This window comes from Artibeus jamaicensis, unplaced genomic scaffold (genome assembly GCF_021234435.1).
Source record: "Artibeus jamaicensis isolate MK-2021 breed Jamaican fruit bat unplaced genomic scaffold, CSHL_Jam_final contig_240, whole genome shotgun sequence".
Classification (NCBI taxonomy): Eukaryota; Metazoa; Chordata; class Mammalia; order Chiroptera; family Phyllostomidae; genus Artibeus; species Artibeus jamaicensis.
The window spans coordinates 10,493,481-10,504,497 of NW_026521506.1; the positions used below are offsets into that span (position 1 = coordinate 10,493,481).

Here is an 11,017-nt window from a genome sequence, read left to right on the forward strand (position 1 = left end):
GCTCTGACTGGGAATCAAACCAGTGACCCTTCAGTTTGCAGGCCTGCAATCAATCCACTGAGCTATGCCAGCCAGTGTACCCAGTTTTTAAATCCACTCAACTACTGATGGGCACTTGGGCTGTTTCCAACACTTGGCTATTATAAATAGCACTTTTATGAACGTAGGGGTGCATAAGTTCTTTGAATTGGTGTTTCAGGATTCTTCAGGTATATTCCAGCGGTGGAAATGCTGGGTCATAAGGCAGTTCCATTTTTTATTTTTTTTTAGGAAATTTCATACTGTTTTTCACAGTGACTGCACCAGTTTGCATTCCCACCAACATTACACTAGGGTTCTCTTTCTTCCACATCCTTGCCAGCATTTGTTGTTAATTGATTTGTTAATGATGGCTGTTTTGAGAAGTGTGAAATGATATCTCATTGTGGTTTTAATTTGCATCTCTCTGATGGCTAAGTGATGTTGAGCATTTTTTCATATGTCTATGGTCCATCTGTAGGTCATCCTTGGAGTAGTGTCTGTTCCTGTCCTTTTCTCATATTTTAATTGGATTGTTTGTCTTCCTAGTGTTGGATCATATGAGTTCTTTATATATTTTGGAGATTAAACCTTTGTCCGATGTATCATCAGCAAATATGTTCTCTCATACAGTTGGTTCTCTTTTAATTTTTTTAATATTAAATTTTATTTAGTTACTTTTCAAGTACATTTTTTTAATCTATTTCTCCCATCCCCCCCCCCCCGCCCGGTCTCCCCCCTCTCTCCCATTCCCCCCCCGAGTCCTCATCTCTGTGTCTTTCATACTTGTTCCTCAAAATCCCTCCCCCCTTTTCCCCTTAAGTTCCCCTCCCTCTCCCCTCTGGTCGCTGCCCACCCGTTCTCTATTTCAGTGTCTTTGTTTTTATTCTGTTTGCTTGTTTGTTTTATTCTTTAGCTTCCTGTCAAAGGTGAGATCATATGGTATTTGTCCTTCAATGCCTGGGTTCTCTTTTAATTTTGATGGTGGTTTCTTTAGCCATGCATTTTCATTTGATGTAGTTGCATTTGTTTGTTTGTTTTTCCTTTATTTCCCTTTCCCTAGGAGATACATTAGCAAAAATATTACTACATGGGATGTCTGCAATTTTACTGCTGATATTTTCTGCTAGGACTGTTATGGTATCATGAGTTACATTTAAGTCCTTTATCCATTTGCAGCTTATCCATGTATAATGTAAGTTAGTGGTCCAGTTTTGTTTTTTTTTTGTTTTTTTTTTTTGCAAAAGGTACCAGTCCAGTTCTCCCAATACCATTTATTGAAGACACTGTTTTTTAAAGATTTTATTTATTTATTTTTAGATAGAGGGGAAAGGATGGAGAAAGATATGGAGAAAAACATCAATGTGCAAGAGATACATCAATCACCTGCCTTCTGCACATCACCAAGTGGGGACCCAGTCTGCAACCCAGGCATATATCCTAATTGAGAATTGAACCAGAGACCTGTACATACATTCACAGGCTGGCACTCAATCCATTGAGCCACACCAGCCAGGATGAAGAAAAATGGTTTTCACTACATTGTATGCCCATGTCCCCTTTTTCAAATATTATTTAACCATAGAGACATGGGTTTATTTCTGGGCTCTCTATTCTGTTCCATTGATCTATGTGTCTGTTTTTATGCCAGTACCAGGCTGTCTTGATTACAGTGCCTTGTAATACAGTTTCATATCAAGCATTGTGATTCCTCCTAATTTGTTCGTCATTCTCAAAATTGCTGAGGCTATTCAAGGTCTTTTTTTGGTTTCACATACATTTTTGAAATATTTGTCCTAGATTTGTGAACTATGTCATTGGTATTTTAGTAGGGATTGCACTGAATCTATAGATTGTTTTGGGTAGTATGGCCATTGTAATGGTTAATTCTCCCAATCCATGAACACATTATATGCTTCCATTTATTTGCATTTCCACAATTTCTTTCTTCAGTATTCTATAGTTTTCTGAGTACAGGTCTTTTATATCCTTGGTTAAATTTATTACTATGTACTTTATTTTTCTTGTTGCTGTAGAAAATGGAATTTCCTCCCTAGTTTCTCTTTGTAATACCTCATTGTTGGTGTACAAAAATGCCATTGATTTCTGAATATTGACTTTGTATCTTGCTACTTTGCTAAATTCACTTATTAGGTTGAGTAGCTTTTTTTTGGCAGAAACTATAGGGTTTTCTATATACACTACAATGTCATCCGCAAATAATGAATTTTACTTCTTCCTTTCGAATTTGGATACCTTATATTTTCTTTTCTTGTGTAATCACTGTGGCTAGAACTTCTAGTACTATGTTGAATAAGAGTGGTGAAGGTGGACACCCTTATCTTGTTCCTGATTTTAAGGGAGATGTTTTTATTTTTTGCCTATTGAGTATGATATTGTCAGAAGGTTTCTTGTATATGGCCTTTATTATTTTGAGGTATGCTCCCTCTAGTCCCACTTTGCCAAGTGTTTTTTTTTAATCATAAATGGGTGCTGGATTTTGTCAAATGCTTTTTCAGCATCTATTGATACAATCATGTGATTTTAGTATTTCATTTTGTTTATGTGATGTATTACATTTATTGATTTGCAAATGTAATACCATCCTTGCATCCCTGGGATAAATCCCACTTGATTGTGGTAAATGATCTGTTTAATGTATTGCTAGATCAGGATTGCCAGTATTTTATTGGGGGATTTTAGCATTTGTATTCATTAGAGATATTGGCCTGCAATTTTCTTTTTTTGTTTTGTCTTTAACTGGCTTTGGAATTGGGATAATACTGGCCTCATAAAAAGAGTGTGGGCCCTGGCTGGTGGAGCTCGGTGGATTGAGCACGGGCCTGCGAACCAAACAACCTCGGTTTGATTCCCAGTGAGGGTACATGCCTGGGTTGCAGACCAGTTCCCAGCAGGGGATGCATGAGAGGCAACCATGCATTGATGTTTCTCTCTCTCTCCTTCCCTTCCCCTTTAAAGATAAATAAATTAAAGAAAAAAAAAGAGTTTTGGAGTCTTCCCTCCTCTTCAATTTTTTGAGATAGTTTGAGGATAGGTGTTAATTCTTCTTTGAATGTTTGATAAAATTCACTTGTGAAGCCATCTGGTCCATGGCTTTTTGTGTGGGGAGTTTGGTTGATTACTGCTTCAATTTTGCTGGTTGTTATCAGTCTGTTCAGGCTTTGTGCTTCTTCATGATTCAGTTTTGGGAGATTGTATGTTTCCAGAAATTTGTCCATTTCACCTAGGTTGTCCAGTTTCCTGACATATAGTTGTTCATAGTAATTTCTTACAATCCTTTGTATTTCCGTGGTATTGGTTGTTAATTGTCCTCTTTTGTTTTAGATTTTATTTATTTGGGCCCTCTTTTTTTAAATTAATCTGGTTAAAGGTTTGTCAATTCTGTTTATCTTTTCAAAGAAGCAGCTCCTGGATTCATTGATTCTTCAGATTGTTTTTTTTTTTTTTAATTCTCTGTGTCATTTAATTGCGCTCTGATCTTGATTATTTCCTTTTTTCTAATGGCTCTGGGCATTGTTTTTGTTCCTCTAGGTCTTTTAGATGTAGCATTAGGTTATTTATTTGAGATGTTTCTATCTTCTTTAGGTAGGGCTGTATTGCTATGAACTTCTCTCTCAGGACTGTCTTCACTGTGTCATGCTCCTGCATTTTAATCCATTGCGTGCAAAAGGGAGATGTCTCTAACAGATGAATCATGCACACTAGTTTATTGGTCAGGCCATAAATAGGTCAATTGACTAGGTTTTTGTTAAATATTAGATAATATAGAAAACATTAATAAGCACACTATCTATCACTTATATATACTACTCCTATAATAACTCTACTTATTTTATAATACAGAATAGTTAGAAACTATTTAATCTGTTTCTTTCCAAATAGTGGACTGGTTAAATAAATAATAGACATATATATGATATAGCCATTTAAAACAATATTTTCCAGATCTCCTTGAAGATAAAGCCAACTCCATGACTGGAGGAGGAAATTACAAGATGGTCCTGGGACATCTTGTCATATTGAAAGGTATCAAAGGACCCTGGGTCATGCTGAAAAGAACTCAGGACTCATCTTGAAGATCTTGCTTTTCAAAGAGGGAGAAATTTGTATATCAATGAGAATAATAACCTTAATGGAGTGAAACACTAACATCTTATTAATATTGTGTCTTCCAATATAGTATATCTTTCTAAGTCTTTAGTTTCTTGAAGTAATCTTTTGTAGTTTTCAATGTATAGGCCTTGCACTTTTTTCATCTAATTTATCCCTAAGCATTTCATATTTTTGATGCCATTTTGAATGGAAAACTTTGGATGGCTGGTTACTTATTGCTAATATATAAAAATACAATTTGTCCTGGCTGGTGTGGCTCAGTGGATTGAGTGAGGGCCTGTGAACCAGAGTATCGCGGTTCGATTCCTAGTTAGGGCACATGCCTGTGTTGCAGGCCAGTTCCCAGCAGGGGACACACAAGAGGCAACCATACATTGATATTTCTCTCCCTATCTCCTTCCTTTCCCCTCTAAAGATAAATAATTAAAATCTTTAAAAAAAGTACAATAGATTCTTATATACTTACTTTATATCCTGAAACCTTGCTAAACTCACGTATTAGTTGTTACAGCTTCTTTTTTGTATATTCTGGGAGATTTTCTGTTTGGAAAACTTATCATCCATTATGATACGTTTTATGAAAATTTAACCTTTCCAGTTTAGATGCATTTTTATATTCCCTTATAGCACTGACTAAAATTTCCAGTATAATATTGAATAGAAATGGTACAAGTGGATAGATAGCCTTGCCTTGTTTCTGATGTTAGAAGGAAAACATTTAGTGTCTCATCATTGAATGTGATGTGAGTTGTAGGTCTTTCATAGGTACCTTTCTCCAGAGTGAGGAAGATTCCTTTTATTCTTAGTTTGCTGAGAGATTTTATCTGAGATTTTATGCTAACACGTTGCATTTTGTCAAATGCTTTTTCTGTGTCTACTGAGATAATTATATATTTTTCTTTATTCTTTTGCTAATGTTGGTGAATCACAATGATCAATTTTTGGTTGCTAAGCCTACTTTGCATTCCTCAAATAGACCCCATATAGTTATGATGGAGTATCCTTTTTGCATATTTTTAGATTTGAAATCTAAAACTTTAGCACCCAGTTGCTCAATTTTTGCTAAGAGTTTTTGCACCTAACTTCTTGAGGGGTATTAGCTTTTGTTTTCTTTCCTATAGTGTCTAAATAAAGATATTTGTTTTCTTTCCTATAATGTCCTATAATGTCTATGAGACCAGTAATGCTGGTCTCATAGAATGAGTTGGGAAATATTCTATTATCTTATATTTTCTGGAAGAGTTTATGTAGAACTATAATTATTTCTTACTTAAATGCTTGGGAGAATTCACCAGTTGTATCTGTGCCCAAAGTTTTCTTTGTGGGAAAGTTTTTAAACTACAAATTAATTTTTAATAGCTATTGGGCTATTCAGATTACTGATTTCTTTTCGAATGTGCCTTGATTGTTTGTATATCTTAAGAAAATTTTCCATTCGTCCTTCTCATCAGTTGTCAAATTTATTAGCGTAAAGTTGTTGATAAGATTTTCTTATCATTTTAACATTGGTATAGTTATCTATTTCTGTACAACAAATTACCACAAACTCACCATTTATTATTTCACAGCTTCTCTAGATCAGGAATCTGGTCACATCTTTGCTGGGTCCTGAACTTTTCACAGGCTATAATCAAACTGTCAGCCAGGACCAGGGTCTCATCTAAACACTTTTTAAAAAGATTTTATTTATATTTTTAGAGAGGAGGAGAGAGGGAGAAAGGGAGGGAGAGAAACAAGGTGTGGCTGCCTCTCATGTGCCTCCTACTGGGAACCTGGCCTGCAACCCAAGCATGTGCTCTGACTGGGGTTTGAACTGGTGACCCTTTGATTCACAGGCTGGCACTCAATCACTGAGCCACACAAGCCAGGGCTCATCTAAACACTTGACTGGGGAAGGATCCACTTCTAAGCTCACATTGTTGGCAGGACTCAGTTCCTTGTGGGTTGTTGGACTGAGGGCCTAAGTCTCTTGTTGACTGTTGACAAGAGGCTGTCCTCAGTTCCTTACCATGTTGCCTCTCCAACATGGAAGCTTGCTTTAGTAAAGCCATCCATAAACAGGGTGCAGCAAGTTGGTAGTCATAGCCTAGTCAGAAAGTGAATCCCATTACCTTTTTGTCATTGTTGTTGGTTAGAAACAAGTCACTAGGTCAGTTCACTCTCAAGGGGAGAACTACATATGGACAAGAATACCTGGAGGCAAGACTCAATAGGGACCATTTTAGAGTCTACCTGCCACAGTATTTGTAGGATCTATAATTTATGTTCCCTCTCTTAATCCTAATATTATTTAATTTTATCCTTTTGTCCTGATCAATCTGGCTAGAGGTTCGTCTATATTATTGACATTCTCAAAGAATGAGCATTTCTTTGTTTTTCTGTTTTCAGTGTATTTGATTTGTGCCATCTTTACTTTAGGTTTAAGTTTGCTTGCTTTAGGTTTAACTTGCAATTTGTCTTCTAGTTTCATAGGGTCATTATTTTGAGATATTTAAAGTTTTCTAATATAGACATTTAGTGCTATAACTCTTCTAACCATATCTTTAGCTGCATCCCACTTTTTTTATGTTTTCACTTTAATTTAGTTTAAAATGCCTTATAATTTTCCTTTTGATTTCCTCCTTGACCCATCAGTTATTTAGTGGTGTGTTATTCAGTTTCCAAATATTTGGGAATTTTCTAGGAAACTTTCTTTTGATCTAGTATAATCTAGTATAATAAAATCAATTTAATTTTATTTTGTACAGAAAGCATACCTTTTTTTATCCTCACCGAAAGATAACTTTTTTCTGTACTTTTAGAGAGAGAGGGAGTATGGAAAGGCAGGAGGGGGAGAGAGAGAAACATTGATGAGAGAGGGAGAGATATTGATGTGAGAGAGAAACATCATCATAAGGCTGCCTTCCCTCACATATCCCAACCAGGGATAGAACCCAAAGCTCTGGTACATTCCCTGAAGGGGAATCAAACCCTCAACCTCTGGTCTAACTGATGACACTTCAGTTAGACACTTCTGGTCTAACTGAGCCACACTGGCCAGTTGGTTGAGAACATCCTTGGCATAATTTCAATACTTTTTAAATGTGTTGCAAATTATTTATTTGTTTGTTGGCTTTAACTGTGTTCCAATGCTTGAGTATGGAACCTCTGGACTGGAAACTATTAGGCACTGAAGACATGACGCTGAGAGGGCCAGACCCTTTCCTTCTGACTCTGTACATTACAAGGACCAGGACCACATGCCCAACCCCCACCAGGAAGAGGAGTTTTGTTGTGAATTGTTTTATGGCCGAGAATGTGGTCTAATTTGTTAATTGTTCAACGGCCATGCAAAAGGAGTGTATATTCTGTTGGTTTTTTGGAGTGTTTTATAAATGTCAGTTAGGTCAAGTTGATAGTGTTGTCTTCTATATCCTTACTGATTTTCTATATACTTTTACTATCAATTATTGAGAGGTGTGTTGAAATCTTTAAGTGTGTATTTGTTTATTTTTCAGTTCTATCATTTTTTGTTTTGTGTATTTTGAAGCTCTGTTATTAGGTGTATAAATATTTAGAATTTCCCTGGCTGGTGTGGCTCAGTGGATTGAGTGCTGGTCTGTGAATCAAAGGGTCACTTATTCAATTCCCAGTCAGGGCACATGCCTGGGTTGCTGGCCAGGCCCCCAGTAGGGGGCACATGAGAGGCAACCACACATTGATGTTTCTGTCCCTCTTTTTCTTCCTCCCTTCCCCTCTCTCTAAAAATAAATAAATAAAATCTAGAAAAGTGCCCCTACTGGGAACCTGCACCACAACTGGGAATCAAACCAATGACCCTTTGGTTTGCAGGCTGCCACTCAATCCGCTGAGCCACACCAGCTAGGGCAGACTACAGTTTTCTTTTTATAAAGTTTTCTTTGTGTGTATATTCCAGTTTTTTTTAAGCATGGTTTTAAAATTTTCTGATCAGAAAAATAACTGACATATTCATTTAAAAGGCTATGATAAAATGGTGCATCTGCTGTGGAAAACAGTTTGGTGGTTCCTTAAAAAGTTAAATATGGAATTACCATATGATTTAACAATTCCACTCTGAGGTATATAGCCAAAATAATTAAAAGCAAGGGCTCAGATTTTTGCACAGCAATGTTCATAGCAGCATTATTTACAATAGCAAAAAGGTGGAAACAACCCAAATGTCCATCAGCAGATGAATGGATGAGTAAAAATTGTGTGTACATACAATGGTGTAATTATTGTAAAAAGGAAGGAAATTCTGATCCAGGCTACAATGTGGGTGAACTTTGAAAGCATTATATTAGGTGAAATAAACCAGACACAAAAAGACAAATATAGTATGATTTTCCTTGTATGAGGTATTTAGAATATTCAAATTTATTGAGACAGAAAAAAATAGTGGTTATCAGGGTTGGAGAGATAAGGGAAGGGGGAGTGGTTGTTTGATGGGTTTTTGTTTGGGATAGTGAAAACTTCTGGAAATAGTGGTGATGATTATACAACACTATGAATGTACTTGATGCCACTGAATTCTATACTTAAAATGGTAAATTTTTTAAAAATTTATTTAATTATTGTTCAAGTACAGTTTTCTGTTTTTTACTCCCATCCCAGCCCACCCCCTCAGTGCTCCCCACCTCCCTCCCATTTCCACCCCCCTTAGTTGTTGTCCATGTGTCCTTTATACTAGTTCCTATAAATTCTTCCCCTTTTCCCCTGAAATTCCCTCCCCTCTCCTCTCTGGTCACTGTCCCCCTGTTCTCTATTTCAGTGTCTTTGGTTATATTTTGCTTGCTTGTTTATTTTGTTGTTTAACTTCCTATTAAAGGTGAGATCATATGGTATTTGTCTTTCACTGCCTGGCTTATTTCACTCAGCATAATATTTTCCAGTTCCATCCATGCTGTTGCAAAGGGTAGTAGCTCCTTCTTTCTTTCTGCTGCATAGAATTCCATTGTGTGTATGTACCACAATTTTTTGACCCATTCATTTACTGACAGGCACCTAGGTTGCTTCCAGCTCTTGGCTATTGTAAATTGTGCTGCTATGAACATTGGGGTACATAGGTTCTTTTGGATTGGTGTTTTAGGGTTCTTAGGATATAATCCCAGCAGTGGAATTGCTGGATCAAAAGACAGGTCCATTTTTAGTTTTTTTTAGAAAATTCCATACTGTTTTCCACAGTGGTTGTACCAGTCTGCAATCCCACCCACAATGGATTAGGGTCCCCTCTTCTCCACAGCCTCTCCAACACTTGTTGTTTGTTGCTTTGTTTATGATGGCCATTCTGACCGGTGTAAAGTGGTATCTCATTGTGGTTTTAATTTGCATCTCTCTGATAGCTAGTGATATTGAGCATCTTTTCATGTGTCACAGGATCTTTTGCATGTCCTCCTCGGAGAAATGTCTGTTCAAGTCCTTTGCCCACTTTTTAATTGGGTTGCTTGTCTTCTTAGAGTGGAGTCGTGTAAGTGCTTTGCATATTTTGGAGATTAAACCTTCGTCTGAGGTATCATTGGCAAATATGTTTTCCCATACAGTTAGATAAAATGGTAAATTTTTATGTTATGTATGTTTTACCACAATAAACAAAACAGCAACAAAAGGAGAAAAATTATCCTTTATCTTATAAACTCCCAGCTTAAATGAGATAATTCATGTGAAGTGATTAGCACAATATTATAGGGAATTATGGGGAATCCTCAATAAAGGAAGGATAAATGTTTTTTCTTATAATTAGGACCATTTAAAGATGGAATAGGCTTCCTTGGGGAAAGGATAAAGTTTCCTGCTACTTGTGGTGTTTAATAGGAGGCAAAACAGACTTCTTAAATTACATATGTAAATGAATCACCTGGGGATAGTGCTAAAAATGCAGATTTCAACTTAAATAAGTTCTGTGTGAGGCCTGAGAATCTGAATTTCTAACAAGCCCCTAGTGATTCTGATGCTATCACTGACCACATATGAGTAGCAGGGAACTAGATGATACTTTGGGGGATGCGATATAGAAGGTATGTGATAAATCATCAGATGGCACAGTGAGTTAGATTTCTGTTGTCTAGTACGGTGGCCAACTTGCCAATGTGGCTATTGAGCACTTGAAATATGGCTACTCTGAATTGAGATGGGCTGTGAGTGTAAAAAAGCACTGAAAAACTTAGTGTAAAAATAAAATGTAGGGAGATCCAAGATGGCAGAGGAGTAAGTGGAAGCTACACCAACTTCCTCACAGGAGCAGGCTGGAATTACAACTAAATTGTAAAGAAATCATCCAGAATAACCCATTGAACACTAGCTGGAGAGAAGCCTTAGAACAGGGGTGTCAAACTCATTTTCACCAGGAGCCACATCAGCCTTGCAGTTGCCTTCAAAGGGCTGAATGTAATTTTAGGACTGTATAAATGTAACTACTCTTTAATAGTTAAGTGAGAGCTCAGCACTGTCACTGGGTAGAAACAAGGTGGAGGGATGGAAAAAAAAGATGGAGGGCCGGATTTAGCCCAGGGACCTTGTGTTTGCTACCTGTGCCTTAGAACCTTGGACAGATAGAAGAAACCACTTTACCACAACGTGGCTGGTATGGATGGAGTCCAAAGGAGATGTGAGAGGACTTGCTGGGCTCCCTCGGCAGCAGCTCAAGTGCCAGAGGGATATTTCAGTGGCTGGGGGGGGTTCCTCCTGAAGGGTGTGGGGTCTAAACTCCATGCTGGGCTTCCCAAGCCTATAGCACCAAAGCCAGAAAGGAACCCGGATAACATCCAGCTATGAAAAGCAGCAGGGCTTCTGTCTGCCAGGGAAAGACAGCTGGAGACACAGAGAGCCTCCTAGAAGACCAATACACATAATTTCATTTGCAGCCACT

The 11,017-nt window shown here is 37.3% G+C and overlaps 1 non-coding gene across 1 annotated transcript; it reads right to left on the minus strand.

The window, feature by feature from the left end:
• Nucleotides 1-7,270: 7,270 nt before the first annotated feature.
• On the minus strand, nucleotides 7,271-7,419 carry LOC119050699 (small nucleolar RNA SNORA57). Its single transcript, XR_005082804.1, has one exon. It is a non-coding gene; the product is annotated as a small nucleolar RNA SNORA57 (small nucleolar RNA).
• Between the last annotated feature and the right edge of the window lie 3,598 nt (nucleotides 7,420-11,017).